The sequence below is a fragment of the Danio aesculapii genome, chromosome 23 (genome assembly GCF_903798145.1).
Source record: "Danio aesculapii chromosome 23, fDanAes4.1, whole genome shotgun sequence".
Classification (NCBI taxonomy): Eukaryota; Metazoa; Chordata; class Actinopteri; order Cypriniformes; family Danionidae; genus Danio; species Danio aesculapii.
Genome location: NC_079457.1, coordinates 18,765,294 through 18,782,567, shown reverse-complemented (window position 1 = coordinate 18,782,567; position 17,274 = coordinate 18,765,294). Strand labels below are relative to the sequence as shown.

At 34.1% G+C, this 17,274-nt stretch overlaps 1 protein-coding gene across 8 annotated transcripts in view; it reads right to left on the bottom strand.

Moving 5' to 3' along the window:
- kif1b (kinesin family member 1B) overlaps positions 1-17,274 on the bottom strand; it is a 113,815-nt gene that overhangs the window by 92,589 nt on the left and 3,952 nt on the right. The gene's annotated exons all lie outside the window — the stretch shown is intronic.

Sequence of the window (17,274 nt, the reverse complement as noted above, 5' to 3'; positions counted from 1 at the left end):
AAAATGAAACGTGTCTGTTGCATAAAACTAATAGGTTAAATAACAAAATGGGATTTAATTAAACAAGATAAATAAAATAAATATATTTTAAATAAAATGAAAGAACTGAAACCAGCTCAAATGTTCTTGAATAAAACGTGTTACAGTAATGTATACATGTAGAAATACGTAATGTCCGAAAAAGCTTTTGAGAGGTGTTTTGGCAGTTCAGAGCCACCATACCAGCAAAAAGCGGAATAAAGATAGTATTACTTTAGAAAATGCTGCATAAATTAGTCCCTTTTGGCATTTTAGACTCTTTTGAACACATGTAGGTACTGCTTGTCAATCAGACAATCCAATTCACCTTTTCAATTCACCTTTATTTGTATAGCGCTTATACAATGTAGATTGTGTCAAAGCAGCTTCACATAAAAGGTCACAGTAAATAGGAACAGTGTAGTTAAGTTTGTAGTGTTTAAGTTCAGTTCAGTTTAGCTCAGTTCAGTGTGGTTTAATAATCACTACTGAGAGTCCAAATATTGAAGAGCAAATCCAACGATGCGCAGCTCTACAGATCCTGAACCATGCAAGCCAGTGGCGACAGCGGAGAGGGAAAAAAAACTTCACTAAAGGCGGAAGTGAAGAAAAAAAACCTTGAGAGAAACCAGGCTCAGTTGGGCACGACCTGAAGAATCCTTCTATGTTCGCTCATCGGACCGATAACGTTAACATTAAAAATAGTATTTATCGGTCGATAATGAAATGGCCGCCGATATATTGTGCATCCCTACACAATACCGAGATACAGTGAAACAGTGATATTTTTATACAAGGTTATCAAACCGTCAGGCCCATGCCTAAACTACACAATATGTAAACAAAACAATACATTTCAGGTGACCTTTAAGTCTTTTTTAGTTAGTTCAACGATGTTTAAAATGCAGATTCTTACATCCAATTGAAGGTGGATGTTAAACAATTTCTGTGATTTGAAAACTATTCTTAACGTGAATTCCTGAAGCACAGCCAAGTTCATGTTGGCACTGTACATACATACATGTGCTTGCATACACAAACATACTGTACACAAGAGAACACAGCACCAGGTTGAGAGCAGCACATTATCTGTCAGCGTGTGAGTGAACGAGCAGACATGGAGTATGACACCTCTTCAGTTTCAGTCAGAACCAGCAGGCATGTTCCACTCCATATAAATCACCATTCATGCAAGTGGAAACGGGAAAGTCCAGAAAGCTGAACTAATTTTACAGCTCACCAGCTAAACATAGGCCAGTGGATGAAGAGAGCAGACAGTAATAATACCTCATCTTCTCATCACGCTTAAGATAAATGCTTTACATGCATTTTTTAAAAATTATTTAAAAACTTAAAAATTACATTTTCTTTACAATTATTATTATTATTATTATTATTATTATTATTAGCAAAATACATGAAATCATGTTTTCAAATTGACACTACTTTTACGAAGACATAATAAAATTCAAAACAACGACTATGATGATAATATTAATAATACTAATATTAATTTACTGTGATTATTAATATGATTATAAATAAATACAGTAAGGCTGAACACAGGGGCGAATTTAGCCAATAAGCTAGGTAAGTGGCCGCTTAGGGAACCAGGAAATTTGGGGGCCCCCAATAAATACCTAGAAGTAAAAATTATACCTATAAACTATATATAACATCATTTTCTATCATGTTTTGTATAGTAAGGGTCAAACTAATACAATTTTAATGTAATTAAATATTTTTTAATATACAGCAAAATATAATATTATTATATTTCAAGCAATGTTAAGTAATAGTAACAATTTAAAATAAAATATTACATCTGCACAAATTTGTCCACCGTCCCCAATCATGGAGCAGTCCCGCAGTCAAATGTTAAAAAGTATTTTTTTTTTATTATTTGTTGTTGTAAATTCATTTTAAGAAAACTACTCATTTAAAATGTAGAGATTGCATTAAAATACAATACAGAAATGAAGATTGAGTGATATAAAAAAATCAGCAAAGTAATTAAAAATGAAATAAAAGTAGAGAGGGTGCATTTCACGACTGTTGGGCCCCATGGATGGAATTGCTTAGGGCCCTCAAATCACCAAGTCCGCCCCTGGGTGCACAATATATATCGCTTCAGCATCGATATCACAATATTATATCGCAAGATCTGCTATGTCAAGTTGGGATTAGAATTAATTAGGAACCACAGTTTAAAACACTGGATTTGTGAAGTCTTAGCAATGTTTAACTTTAATCTAATAGTGTGAAGGATTTTTATTTGGATACATTTTTAAGGCCTGTGACTGTTACTGCCACTTTAAAATACTACTACTACTAATAATAATATACAGTGTTATTTTAGATTTAATAATTGAATTTCTATACCTGAAAACTCCAAAAACCATAAAGCACTGTCAATTTATTTTTCTTATTTTGTTCTACTGGATTTTATCTGTATTTTACTTTTGTTTATTTTATTTTCAATATTTTATGCAGATGCACTTGCCTACAAACATCCAAAATACACTCAAAAATGACTTTTGCAGCTTGTTTAAACTGCTTATATAAAATAACTTGAAACAACCCAATTCTTAAGTCCTTTTTTATGGGACAACTTAACCGTTTTATGTTCAATCCACTTAAATTTGTAAAAATAATTATGTTAACTTAATCGCTTTGTGTTGGCACAACAGAAATTGTGTGGAACCCAGCATTTTTTTTTTACAGTGTGGAGTCACCTTGTGAAATTATATTCATATTGTAAAAAAATATTGGAGAAAAACAGTCCGTTTTTTCCTCACTATCATGCAGCCCTACTGTACAAATACTTGAGCACAATAATCATTAATATTTAGGCCAAGAAAATACAAGAAGAAAAGCAGAATAACTCGAGGCCACAAGTTTTTTGCAGATTAGAGTTTGGAATCTGTGCTCGTCTCTCTTTGTCATCTCCACCAACACCACAACGACTCTGGCCCAGTGTGAACCGAGAGATGAAAAAAAACCTCCTCCCACTACAGATTCAACAAATTCAGTTTTAAAAGAGCTGTTTACTATCCTGCCTTCTAGAAACAGCCTCATCATTTGGACGACAATGCTGTTAGATGCAGTTGTTCAGACAGTCATGACAGACGCCTGATCCTACATGACTAATAACACCGTTTTAACTTCTAAGGAACAGCAGAAGTGATTAATTGAGCCCATGTCTTCATCTACATGCTCATGCATTTGCGTATAATCGAGGTTACGTGAAGGGCATTAGCAAGCCATGAGATTTTAATGTGGGTGCGGATCAAGCCTGCGTCTCCAGACTGAGTTCAGACCACAGGTATGCCATGCCAAATGACTGGCAGCCAGGACAGACTTAGTGTTTTTCCTTCTAAATTCTGCTTTTCATGAATAATACAGAACAAATAAAAGTAGTAGCCATGACTAGCCGTGACTGGACTACAAAGCTTTATCTGTTGCCGCTCTAACATTCGGCTCCAGTACACGAGAGAGAGAGAGAAGAGAATGTTTAAAACAAAAGATAATAAAATGACTATTACAGAAGGGATTTACAAACTTTTTGACCTAAATTATGTAGAGATGTACATCCTGCACCTTAGGATATTAATTAAAAATTGGAGAAAAAAAAATCTGCATTGATCACATGGCATAAGGAACACAAATAAAACAAACATTTTGAGAAATATCTATTTTTTTTCTTTTTACATTCAATATTTATATATTTTTTTTAATTTATATTTTTAATTTTATTTAAGTCTATTCATTAATTCAAAATAAAAGTTGATAAAAACATTTCTGGGATGAGGATTCCTGTAGTAATGCAAAGTCCTAAGTAGCCCAAACAGTCACGCATATATATATATTTTTTTTCTCTATAATTTCATTTCTTTTTAGTTAAACCTTTAACAGCATAAGTAGGCCCATAGTGTTTTCAAACCACAGACTGCATAATGCATAATACAGTTTTAACTCACTTACATGGATCCTGACAACATTGTTGCGTGTGTGCATTAACATTTTCCAGAACAGAAAGAAAAATTTCTTGCATTTTAGGTATTAAAAATGTAAGGTCCATTGTTGTGTAAACATACCATAAATCTGTATACCATAAAACATACCATACTGAATTCCATAGTATATTCAAAAATGTCAGATTACACCAAAATATAACATTTTTTAATTGACTTCACTGCAGAAGGTCAACAAAAATAATCATAAATAAGATTTATTAACCTCACTGCAGACAGTCCAGGACATGGAATGACATTTTATATCAATAATAGTTGGATAAATTCAGAGAGCAGGCTAATATAAACACTTGTCCTTTATTTCCATGAGGAGGAGGAAGTAAGGCTGCACAATATACCATTTTAGTATCGATATCGCAATGTATACATCCACAATAGTAACATCGCAGCATGTGCAATGTCCAGCGGGGATTGTAGTTGGTCAGGTGCAATAATTTTATGTGCAAAGTTTATCCGTAATGTAGTGAAAGTTTACCATTTGCATGTTTTAAGACCAGTGATTAAGCATTTCAAGAGTTTACAAACACGAAAAATTATAATGTTTGTGACTTTATATTACAAAGAATATTATTATTATTTATATGATGAAGACTACACAGTGATATTTTACATTTAATTATTCAACTTCTGTGTCTGAATACTGTACGACCCCTCAGAAAAGCACTGTGTATTTCAATTGCATCTTTGCTCTTTTGTATTTAACTATGCTTCTAACTTGTTTATTATGTGTTATGCAAAATCACACAAATCAACCTAAAAGTATGTATTCTTTATGAAGTCATTTATGTCAAGTGAAATTGCATGTATCGCAAAATATGCTGCTGTTGCTGTAAAACAAAATACCAGAATTTATTTTTTTTCCAATATCTATCAGCCTTAGGAGGAAGACGCATGACTCCCAGTCATTTGATGAGGATGGAGAGCTGTTTTTGAGTCCAAATGTCTACCTCTCTGCAGTTGCTGTCTAAAAATGCCTCTTAACAGAAAAATCCCAGTGTTCCAAGCGCATGGCTGTGATGCTCTCACGCTCTCGTGCACGTGACTGAGGCCTTTTCCAGCTTCACCGCTGGATCCCCCACCCGCCTCATCTCATCCCTCCACCCCAGCAGGAGATCAACCCAGAGCCACTATATGGGTAATTACAGACCACACTGGCACCACAAACAGCTGGCGTCCCTGTGCAGGAAATGCCCTCATAAATACATTATCTCTGCATGACAAGATAACAGCATTTATGTAGAAATTCATCTGGAAAATTTATGAAACAAAACAACCTAAAGCTGCTGCTTAAACACAAATTTAAAAGATACTGTTTAAATCAGTCTTAAATCAAAAGCAATAAAGGTTGAAATCTATAGAATATAGCAGCTTTATGTGGCCCTGCAATCTTTAAATCGCATTCCTCTTGCAACACCTCTTCAGGTTCCTGACGATGCTTACCAATGCAAGGGCTGGACAACTTGTCAATCACATGACATCACAGCAAGTCTGAGCCACTTGTACAGTAAGGTAGCATTTACAGTATTTCCAGTGTAAACAAAACACCCGTGAAGAAACTTGACACACAGGAACATAGAAACCCCACTGCTAGCTAGTGTTTCGAAGTGTTATTGCAGAGCAACACAAACAAAACTATATGTATAAATGCACAGCTACACACAAGGCATGCGTCGTAGGTATGATTCAGCCTCAACTTTGCTTCCTATCCAACTATCCAGTGAAAATAAAGGCAAAAATACCACATTTTTAAAAGCTGTTGATTTTTAGCCAACACGTCTCCTTGAATATTTCCATAGGTTAACTACAGCCCTGATTCCACCTGGCATTAACACATTAACTACACTTTCAGTGATCTGATCATACGAGGTCAGCTGAGATGCATTGCCAATTCCACCTGGAATTATGCGGCCTAATGAATCTCTCGTGACCAACTAAATCAGGGTATCTTCCGTACATTCCATATACGTTTTCAAACAAAAAAAAGGAACCACCTACCACCTACATGTGTATAATAAATTTTAAAAAGTCGTTTATCTGTTTTCCTATCCTAAACCAAAAGTAGAGCAAAAATCGTGCTTATTCGTTTTTTGTGAGTAAATGAAAAAACGAAAAACTGCTGTTTTCTTAATTTTCCTTTTTTTGTTTAATAACGCATATGGAATGGACGGAAGATACCCTGATTCAACTACCCATGCATTTTGATTTTGCCATGCTCTTACGTCACTTTTGCAGAACTGCTTAGTGTGACACATGAGAACTACACAACTAACAAAGCCTTGTTATGTGCAATATGTAAACAGGAAATTAAATGAGCAATGAAAAATATGTGGATGGTAACAATGATTCCGATCATCAACTGTGAATGTTACAATACACTAAAATCTGAATACATTTTTTGGTATTCTTTCTTACGACAAGTCCTAGACTGCTGTCAAATTGCTTCAGCATGTGGAGAGTAGGTGGTCCTTTGTGGCTGTTTGAATGCATTCTTTTGACCACAGAAGTGTCTACAAAACGAAAGCAGTCCCACCGAATGCGTGTCAACTACCACTGGAATTGTTGAAAAGTTCAAAATGTTTCAGACTCCTTTCACAACTGTATTCATCCTTGTCCACCGTAAGCTGATAAAAAGAGATCGGTCTGGTTTGCAATCTCTAACCCAGATTAAAACCTGCTCCATAGCAGGTTAGCCATGATGATGAAACACACCTCATTGAGCCCAAAATCTCAGTTCAGAGTCAAAGGATTATAATTAAACGTACACCTAAAAGTTAGCTAAACATTTGTTAAGTGCAAGTAAAAACTGTTATATTAATTTGTATTGTGTCGTTTCATGCTTATAACAGTACTGCGGCCTTAGCATAGGAAAATTTGTCAAACTCAAGAAATCATTACGATAGAAATGCTGAAGTAGAAACAACAAATCTTTGATGCCAGTTACGCTAGTGCTATGGTCATTTTCAAGCGACTTCAGATTGTCACTCATTTTTCATAAATCCAAATGCAACAGTCATCTTAATGCACTTATCTGTCTGTTTGTTTGTTTCTTCAGCGCGTCAAGAGAGCTCCAACTTAAGCTATTAGTGATCTTTTTATTTTTGGCCGGCAGTAAATCAGAAATATTCAGGCCTTCTTAGAACTCCTAATGAAGACGTGGTGAGACATTTGCCACCAAATCAGATCACAGCATATTGGAGGAAGAATGACTTGCCAATATTTTACATAAACATGCATTATAGCATCTTCAATCGTTTTTTTCAGATGATTTGTTTGTATATTAACAGCTGTCTTGATAAACAGAGAGCAAGGCACCTCACAATGTTTCGAGTCTGTGTTTGCAGATGGTGAGCGATAAAGGAGACAAATGTAACAAGACATCAGCCAGCTACTTGACGGCTGGCAAAAGATTGAGGTGTCCCGGCGATGGTTCGCAACAGCTGTTCTTCATCAAACCATTTCTTGTTTTTGCAAGCATAAAACAGTGTGAGGTACCAAAAAAGGAAGCAAAATGGGAAAAGGCTAACAAGAAGGGCAGAAATGAAGAACTCCCAAGTACTAAGAGAGAAGAAAACGTCAAGCCACATTCCTGGAGGAATCTTCTGTATCATTATAAAAATCAAATCTTACATTAGAGCTGATAAACTGAGGCATATTCACAATAAAATATGCTTGAATTATTTTAAAACACTTTCTTTTATATTGGGTTGTGGGTATGGTTAGGCCTTGCCAGAAAAAAAGTAATAAAAGATAAATAAAGTACATTGCATGTGAAAGTTAGGATCAAAATGCACATTTCACATATGTTGATATTATCCATCCACATTTCCACAATCACGTAAAATTCTCTCATTGAAAAAGCACTGTGGGATTGTGAAGTGCACAATAATCACGATTACATGTGAATGGCTGAGTAGAACAATTATGTAATAATGGAAACAGGCCTAGCTTGCATCACTCTGTCTCAAATGGAAAAGAAATGGAAACTCAGATTATTTAAATCCAAATATACACCCACTTACAGTACATCAAGCCATCAAACTAAGCTTTATACCAAGCGGCAACATCTTGCTCTCCCTTGTAAAGCTAATACAGAAGTAACTGAAACTGCAATTCATCAAAATTTCGTAAAGTCTGGCTTCATAATAGAGCACATCTCTATTGACCACATGTTAAATTGGCCACCTTTAAAGCAGAAAAAAAGTTTTTACAGCCTGATACAAAAAACGATTTGGTTATACAGCTAATATTATTCATTTCATTTATATTAAGTTATATTAAGTCTGCATAATTAGGGGCGGGGCCACTTGAGTGACAGCTAGGTCTCGCTGGTCGCTGTCACGTTACCTCAGCTGATTAGCAGCTAAACTTGGCATATTCATCATATTTTTGTTTTGTTTTGTGTGGCTTTACACAGTCAGCTGCATTTTGGACTTATTTCTTACAATTATCATATGATATGGCATGCTGTGTGCACTTAATTGTGCTCACAAACCATACAAGTGGCCTCCATTTCCCAGGTGAGTGAATTTCTTATATACTTATATAACATATCTATAAATGTATTTGCTTCATTTAAGATATTTTATCATTTATTTAACTTTCTTTAACTGTAATGCACTTCAGAATGTGACCGATTGATTAGCTGTAGGCTCTAGAACAGTCATCTGAAACGTTGTCATACAGTGTTATGCCTGGATTTCATAAATAGCCTTGCATTTACTAGCACAGACTTTATTTGAAGTATTTGGAAGCAATTTGCGATTTCCTCCTGTAGAAAAACATCATAAGAACAATGCTTAGAGCAGGGGTGACCAACCCTGGAGATATACCTTCCTGCAGATTTCAGCTGCCACCCTGATCAAACACACCTGTCTGTAATTATCAAGTGCTCCATCAGGTCCTATTAATTGGTTCAGGTGTGTTTGATCAGGGTTGGAGTTGAACTCTGCAGGAAGGTAGATCTCCAGGATCAGGGTTGAGCTCAATGTATTACAACAGCATTACAAAACTAAACAAATTATTGATATAGAATACAGCCAAGCACATGTAGTCAGAAAACAAACAAATCACAGGTAATGAAGTATTAGGCTCTTCTCCCAAAGAAAACAAAATGCTAGCAGGCGACTGTAGCTCCGCTCCCGCTTTGCCTCTTTGCCCTTTTTGGTCACCCTCAGTCGACGTAATGACGCGCGATTGAAATGGTGATGGTTGTCCATGCATAATTGTAGCTTCATTTGCACACTTCAGAAATTAATGGGTGACATCACAGACACTACGTCCATATTTTTTTACAGTCTATGGTTTATCCAAGCAAGATATGTGAAAAGAGCACCAAGAAACTGTAAGCCAAAAACTACACGCAAAGGCAACTGTAGAAAAAGCTATCAGATATAGTCAATAAATATTTTATAATAATGTTCTAAAATAAATTGAAAGCAGATCTTCTTGAATTGGCCAAACCCAACGGGAGAATTCGTAGGAGTCACGGTAGAATCTTCAGATTTCTCTATTCTGTTAAAATAGTTGGTTAAAAATACCCCAACATATAACCCAACTACAGGTTATTATAGCACCTTCTCAACTATGGGTTATTTTAACCCAATGCATTGGGTTATATAATTTATCCCAATGCATTGGGTTATTTTGATTAAATGTTATTTTTCCATTCTGGTATTACTATTACTATTAATTTTATAATTATGGCTGTGTCAATAAATAAATGTCTCCAGGGTGTCCTAAAGGTGAGAATGACGGCCAGATATCCCAAATATGTGTATCATTTCATCCAAAAAATAAATAAAAACTGTAGAGATGAACACGGGAGGTAGAGAAAGCATGTTATCCACTTAATATACAAGTAGATTTGCTATGAAGTGTGCATTTGTATCATCAATAATTAAGAGAGCTGGTGAAACGGATAAACACGACACAGAGAGGTAATTTGATTAAAAAAAATAATAAAAAAATATTGCGCTAGAGCTTACTTTATAACGCAAAAACAAAATTATACATGGATATTAATACAGCTGTTCTGTGTCAGTTAAATCAGTTGACTGTTGAAATTCAAATTTTTAACCCAACTGGTTGAGTTATAATATAAATAACCAAATAAGGGTTATAAGTAACCCAACAAAGCACTGAATATTTGACCCAACTTGAATTATTAATAAATAACCTAATAAGGTTAAAAACCCAACAAAGCGCCAAATTTGTTTAACTCAACCATTAGGGTAAATAAATAACTCAACGTTTTTTAGTGTGTATTCTAGGAAATCAATTTATCAGCACGAGACATGGCTAAATGTGACATTTGGAGTGGCCGCCCCATGCACCTGCAAGGGTCACAGGGATTACCGCAGTGACCTCAGGCACGCTCACAGGATTACATCTGTAATCAGGTCAATCGTTTGTGCCTTCACTTAAAGCCCGATAGCAAGATGACCTTCCCAGTGTCACAACCATATCAATCTATGAATTCCTATCACCTCTCTCTCTAAATCAATCAATAGAAGCACTTCTGTCTCTCAATTTCAGTGTGCAAAGCTTTTACAGACAACTCTTCCTCTCCGGTGTCTGCACTGCCGGTCCCCAAGGGTTTGCTGTCAAGATGACTCTGTCTATTCGTAGAGTTGAAACGGTCTAAAATAAGAGGTCAGAGCTGCGTTAGATACAAGGAGACCATTTTATATACTGAACAGAATTCCATATGCCGCTTGTACTGTTGCTAAGGTGGTTGCTAGAGCATTATGTCTGGTTCCTTTCGGGTGAAATGATCCCATCCTCAAGCCTTATTGATATTGTGATGTGTATCCATGGCTTGGGTTCTTCCTTCAGTGCTAGTCTATATAGTTTATTATAGTGATGCACAATATATTGGCAGCCATATCAGTATCCGCTAATAAATGCGCATAGTTAGTGTTACTGTTATTGGCCAATAAATTATAGATTATTTCCACTGGCTAAACTGCTTCAGATGCATAGCCATGAGATTTGTAACTTCGATTTGATGTGACAAATATTGACAAGACAAGATATTGTTTTTTTGTAATTACGTTGAGACGAATATCCAAATCAAGATTTGTATTTAACTTCCAAACATGCCAAAATGTCCATATATCAATTGTAAACTTCAGATAAAGGGGTGTGCTATTGAAAGCGAGATGAATATTATGTCACAGAAAATGTTCTTACAAAATACAGGTATTTTTGCCACAAATTCACCCTACAAAAACTTTAGTATTTTATAATCTTGTAGGAATAGCTATTATTATTATTATTATTATTATTATTATTATTATTATTATTATTAAAGCCCTATTCACTTAGGTGTGGCAACATTTTAATTTTGGCGAAATGTAGGTGGCAAAACCTACCTAGTGCAAATAGTAGTGATATAAGCACATCTTAAGGGTTCCTCCTTCAGTGCTAGTCTATATAGTTTATTATAGTGATGCACGATATATTGGCAGCCATATCAGTATCAGCTGATAAATGCGCATTGTTATTGTTATTGTTATCAGCCAATAAATTATGAATTATTTCCACTGGCTAAACGGTTTTAGATGCATAGCCATGAGATTTGTAACTTCCATTTGATGTGACAAATATTGACAAGACAAGATATTGTTTTTTGTAATTACGCTAAGACAAATATCCAATCAAGATTTGTATTTAACTTCCAAACATGCCAAAACGTCCATATATCAATTGTAAACTTCAGATAAAGGGGATTGCAATTGTGAGAGGAATATTATGTCACAGAAAATGTTCTTACAAAATACAGGTATTTTTGCCACAAATTAACCCAAAAAAATTTTGTATTTTATAATCTTGTAGAAATAGCTATTATTATTATTATTATTATTATTATTATTATCATTATTATTATTATAGCCCTATTCATTTAGGTGTGGCAACATTTTAATTTTGGCGAAATGTAGGTGGCAAAACCTATCTAGTGTAAATAGTAGTGATATAAGCACATCTTAAAATCAATACATTATCAGGTTTCTGTTGGTCAATACTGATAAACTGCATTTAAAATGTTGTGAAATTTTTCACCCTCACTTGAAATTCCAGATTGTGTTGATTATTTTTGGAAATTCCTTGATTTTAAGTGCAATACTTTGCAAAGCAATTTTTAAACAGATAAAGTAAGCACACACCGAACATGCATGTGGCACACTGAAATTGCTCTTGTAGTAATACTCCTAAAAACGCCACAGTCATAATTTACTCATGAAGTTCCACAAAATTCTTCTTCAGAATACCAAAGACAATATTTAGAAAAATAGCAGAAAACAAAAAATGTGGTGACTGCTGACTTCTATTGGGATAAAAAGAAACAGGCAATTCTTAAAATATATTTTATGTTAGCAGAAGTAAGTCAGGTTTGGATTAATAAAATGAGGTTGTATAAATGTGAACTCTCCCTTTAATAAAGTGATCTTCCGTCAGAGAAGTTCAAAATTCTCCCCACTCAATAATCCTGGCTGATATTTGCTCTTGACACCACTGCCGAAGATGGAAATAAAGAAGAGTTTTCATTCCCTCAACGGTTTTCCTTCATAAAAGAAAAGGTCACAATAGCAATAGATTGAGTGTGTTGTAGATGAGGCAAGAGGATCCCTCAAGAGATGTGAGAAGAGGCGTTTTAAAGGTTTGATCTCCATACAACCCAATGCTTATTAACTCTTCTAACACAAACAACAACAAAAAGGTGCAATAGTATACAATTTCTAAACACCACATTTATGCTTACAACAATCAATCAAACAAGCGTCTCATAAACGTCACATTAAGCATCACATTTCTATAATCTAAAATGTTAAAATAATTATATGTACACAAGTATGTTTGTACTCTTGAATCAGAAAAACAAATGTGAACATTATCAATAATGGAGATTAACTAAATACAAATGTGCTGAAAAACTGTCTAATTAACCTAAGCCTGTATGAAACATTTCATAATTGTATGTCATTTTATTTTCCTTATGTGATATATTTCCATGTGAAACAAGGTATTCAACAAGAAAATACATACACAAAAAAATATTTTATGAAAAATTAATGAATTGATTCACTTCAAAAAATGAATGGCGTTCATATCAAATTTACAAGTGATTTTATCTACATAAACATGCACGTGAAGTATCCACTTTGAGGTTTCAAATTGCTTTCATGAAAAAAATTATAGCACTGGAAGTGAAATAAAGTTTCATTATTCAGCATAACCAGCGTATTAAATTAATATGTTGTGTTATATACATGTTATAACAATATAATTTAATTAAAAATCAAAAAATATACTTAATTACGCTATACTTATTCAAATTAGGGATGCACCAAAATAAAAATTCAGTCGAAAACTGAAACTACTTTGTATAATTATTTATTACTTACTAAAGTAAACTTGTAAGCCCTATTAAATTTAACTTAAAAACTCAAATTACTTTTTTTTTAAAAACAAACAATCCAATAAGCACTTTTTTTGACAGTAAATGACTCAAATGGTGTCATTTTATCAGTGTTGCCATGACAAAACAGTAGCATTATTGCAAGCAGCAGGAACAAGAATACTACATAGAAATGTCCTGTCAGCACATTGTTTGAATGGACTTTGCTTTTCTGGTGAAAACCATTGGTGAGTGGCATATCTCGACCATAGGTGAGTGGCATATCTACAGAGTGGAATATTGAGCTATTGAACATCGCGCTCTGCTGCTCTTGCGCTTTGTTCACTACAGGTGAAGGGAGAGTTAAACTAGCACGTTAAACATTAGCAAACATAACCTTTCTTTCAGCTCATATTTTCGGGTGAAACGGAAAACATAATTTTCTTATGTATTTAAGTGCCGATAATTTGTTGCAACCATGATTTAAAATACATAAAAATAAGTTATCAAACTAAATTACGTTATATTTTAAATGACTAAAATGTACTTCATTCTGAAAAATGAGTTAAAAAAAAAATGTTAAAAAAAAATGTAGTCCTTAATTTTTACACTAAAGAAAAAAACAGGACATATTTTAATCTTCATATTAGGGCTAAACAATATATCGTTTGAGCATCAATATAGCAATGTGTGTATCTGCAATAGTCACCTCGCAGGATTACACAATTTATTAAAGATTAAAAGATAATGATGTTATTAAATATTATAATTATTGTTTTGTTATTTATACAGCAATGACCATGTTATTTTACATTTGATTGTTCAATTTCTATCCTCGAAAACTGTTTATTTATACATATATATGCTTGTAATTTATTAGAATTTATGCAGATGAATTTTATCCCAGTCGATCTAAATTAGCGTTAGATCTTAATTATATATTTATATTATTATATATCATAGCAACGCAAAATAATTGCAATGCCAGATCTTTTACTTAAAAGTGCAGCCCGACTTTTAAAGGTGTAGGGTAAAAAAATATAAAAGATGTTCCACACGTTGTTTTAATGGATGAAAATCCTTTTTAGCTATTAACAGTCTTACTGATTCTTATGCAAAATACGGAATAGAGTACACTATCTCTGTACAGAATCAAACTTTTACCCTGTTAACAAACCCAAATAAACTAGTCCCCAACTAAGGCCTTGTAGTCACAACTTGGCTGTAAATAATAACAATTAAAACCTTTGATATATATAAAAAAAACTAAATTCCTTCACTTTCGTCATCTGGTGAAGTTTGTTGCTCGCCACTGTTGCCACTGGCTTGCTTGTTTTGGGACTTGTGGAGCTGTGCATTGATGGATTTGCTCTTCAGTGTTTGGACTTTCAGCAGTGAATATTAAACCACACTGAACTGAACTAAACTGAACTTCAACTGTAAAACTAGACTGACGTAGTTTCAATTCACTAGAACTTCTATGTTAAGCTGCTTTTGACACAATCTACATTGTAAAAGCGCTATAGAAATAAAGATGAACTGAATTGAATATAGTTTTATTTAAAGCTGATATACTTAAGTCTGAATAGAGACTTCACTTCACGGAAGAAGAAATAAAAACAAAATGCAGGCAAACATTCGCCTTGAACATGCAGTCTAAGCAATGGCCATCACCTTGGTTACATTTCCCAGAGCAAACGAAACACTTCTGAGACCAAACATTAAGGCCAATCTGCATTTGGCTGCAAATATTTGTCACGAGCATCTCTGACGGCTCAGCACTGTAATAAGACAACATTCCCAGCATACCATCTGCAGTAGTGTCCTAATGAAGGAGGAGGGCCGAATGCCAAACCTCACGCTCTGGTTTCAGTCTGCGCATGTGTGCTCGAGTGTTTTGTGTGACTGCAGTCTCCGAGCTCTACTTCCTGTGAATCAGGCTCTCTCTCTCAGGTGACCTTGTACAGCCCTCCGGGACCCTTTGTTTACCATGGGGTTTAGAGAAAAGCTATTGGTTAATAATGATTATGTAAATGAAGACGATGTGACAATAGTCTCTCTCACAGCCCAAGCATTCGGGATGAGATAACACATCTATTAAAAGATGGATGTGTTAATGCTCTGGAATCTAGCCGAGTTTCTCAGTTGATTTCTGAATGGACCAAACTCAACTAAAACACGTCAACGCTACACTATGAAATCTTTAAGCAAAGCCAGATTTGAAAGTAAAATGCATGAGAAATGGAGCTTCAGAGTCACTCTCTTGTTTTAAATAAACTACTAGTCAAGCCAGATTTACAGATGAAAAGACTTTTAAAATACTTTTTTGTTCTTGTTGCACTGTAACAAAAATATGTTGCACACTTAAATGTTTAAAGTTGAACCAATTTAACATTACAAGTCATTAACTTGTATTAACAAGTTGCATTAACTTGCATCAATTCAGCTGGTTATTTATTTATTTTTTAAATAAAATTTATTTAACTTAAAAAAAATATGTTGAAACTGATTAACTTTCTAAATTAGGTTAAAGTAACATAAAATCATAAGTTGTCATGACTTTTTTTATTATGTAATTTTTTCAGCCTGATCTCACGAGGAAATGTAGCTAATTTACGTTTTGTCAGTTTAGAATCTGTACAAGTTCAGTTGTACGAAAATGTATGATTTTAAAAAGGAGGTATGGCACCCAACCCCGTCATAAGCCAATTGAACTAAACTGTACAAAAGAGATCATACAAATTCATATGAATTAGCCACTAAATTAAAACATTACGAATTGTCATGAGATAGTGTTGCATTTTTTACAGTGTGTTTGTTGTGAATCCAAAACACCAGCACAATGATTCAGTGATTCAGAATAAGAATTTAATTCTATCCTGTTATAAAATATAATTCAACTGCTATATAAATAGCAACTCAATTGAATATTTTGGAGACGGTGTTAATTACAAACTTGATCATATTGATAATATTGATGACAGCAATGCATTAAAGACAGTAAAGACTTTTTACACACTGCTTCAAAAATAAACCTTAATTTCTATTTAATTTTATATCAAAGAATCTTGAAAAAAATAGTCAAAAATGTAACAGAACAACTTAAATAAAATGATTTCTAAAGCATCATGTGACATAAGACTGGACTAACGGCTGCTTAATTTTTTAGTTCTGCTATCACCATAATTAAACGATTAACCATTTTCACTTTTTGGATCAAATAAACCATTTGGAGAGCTTCTTTCAAAAGTCTCTTTTTCCTCAAATTTATTGATAAAGAACTTTTCTTTTACATGGAAACTGAATTTCTGCTTAATTATTGAAACAAACTCTCACAATGAATTTTTTTTTTATCAAATCAAAAATTAAACGTGATCTGAATCAAACTGAAAACATGCATCAATACCCATCTCTGGTTAAGTCTAGGAATGTTATTTTGAAGTCTGAGGAATGTTATTTTACCTCTTTCCTGAGATTTAAAAATTCTCATTGTGCAATTTATCACTGACCAGCCATCATTTCAAGGTAACACAGGTCCAACATTCTTTTCAAACACATCTTAGCACACCACTATTTCTGTGGTCAACCAGCTAATGTTACCTTGTTCAGAACAGCTTGATGAATCACAGCTCAGTGCGAACAATGACTCATCGCTTGCAGATGGACGTTAACAACCCATATGCTGCCCAAAAAAAAACATCTGACAGAGTGAAGTGAGCTACACTCACAATGCAAGCAAACTAGAAAAACATAACTATCTTAAACCGTGTGCTGTAAATCTCTTAAGTCCCATTACTTCATTCAAACAACTATTTTATACCAAAG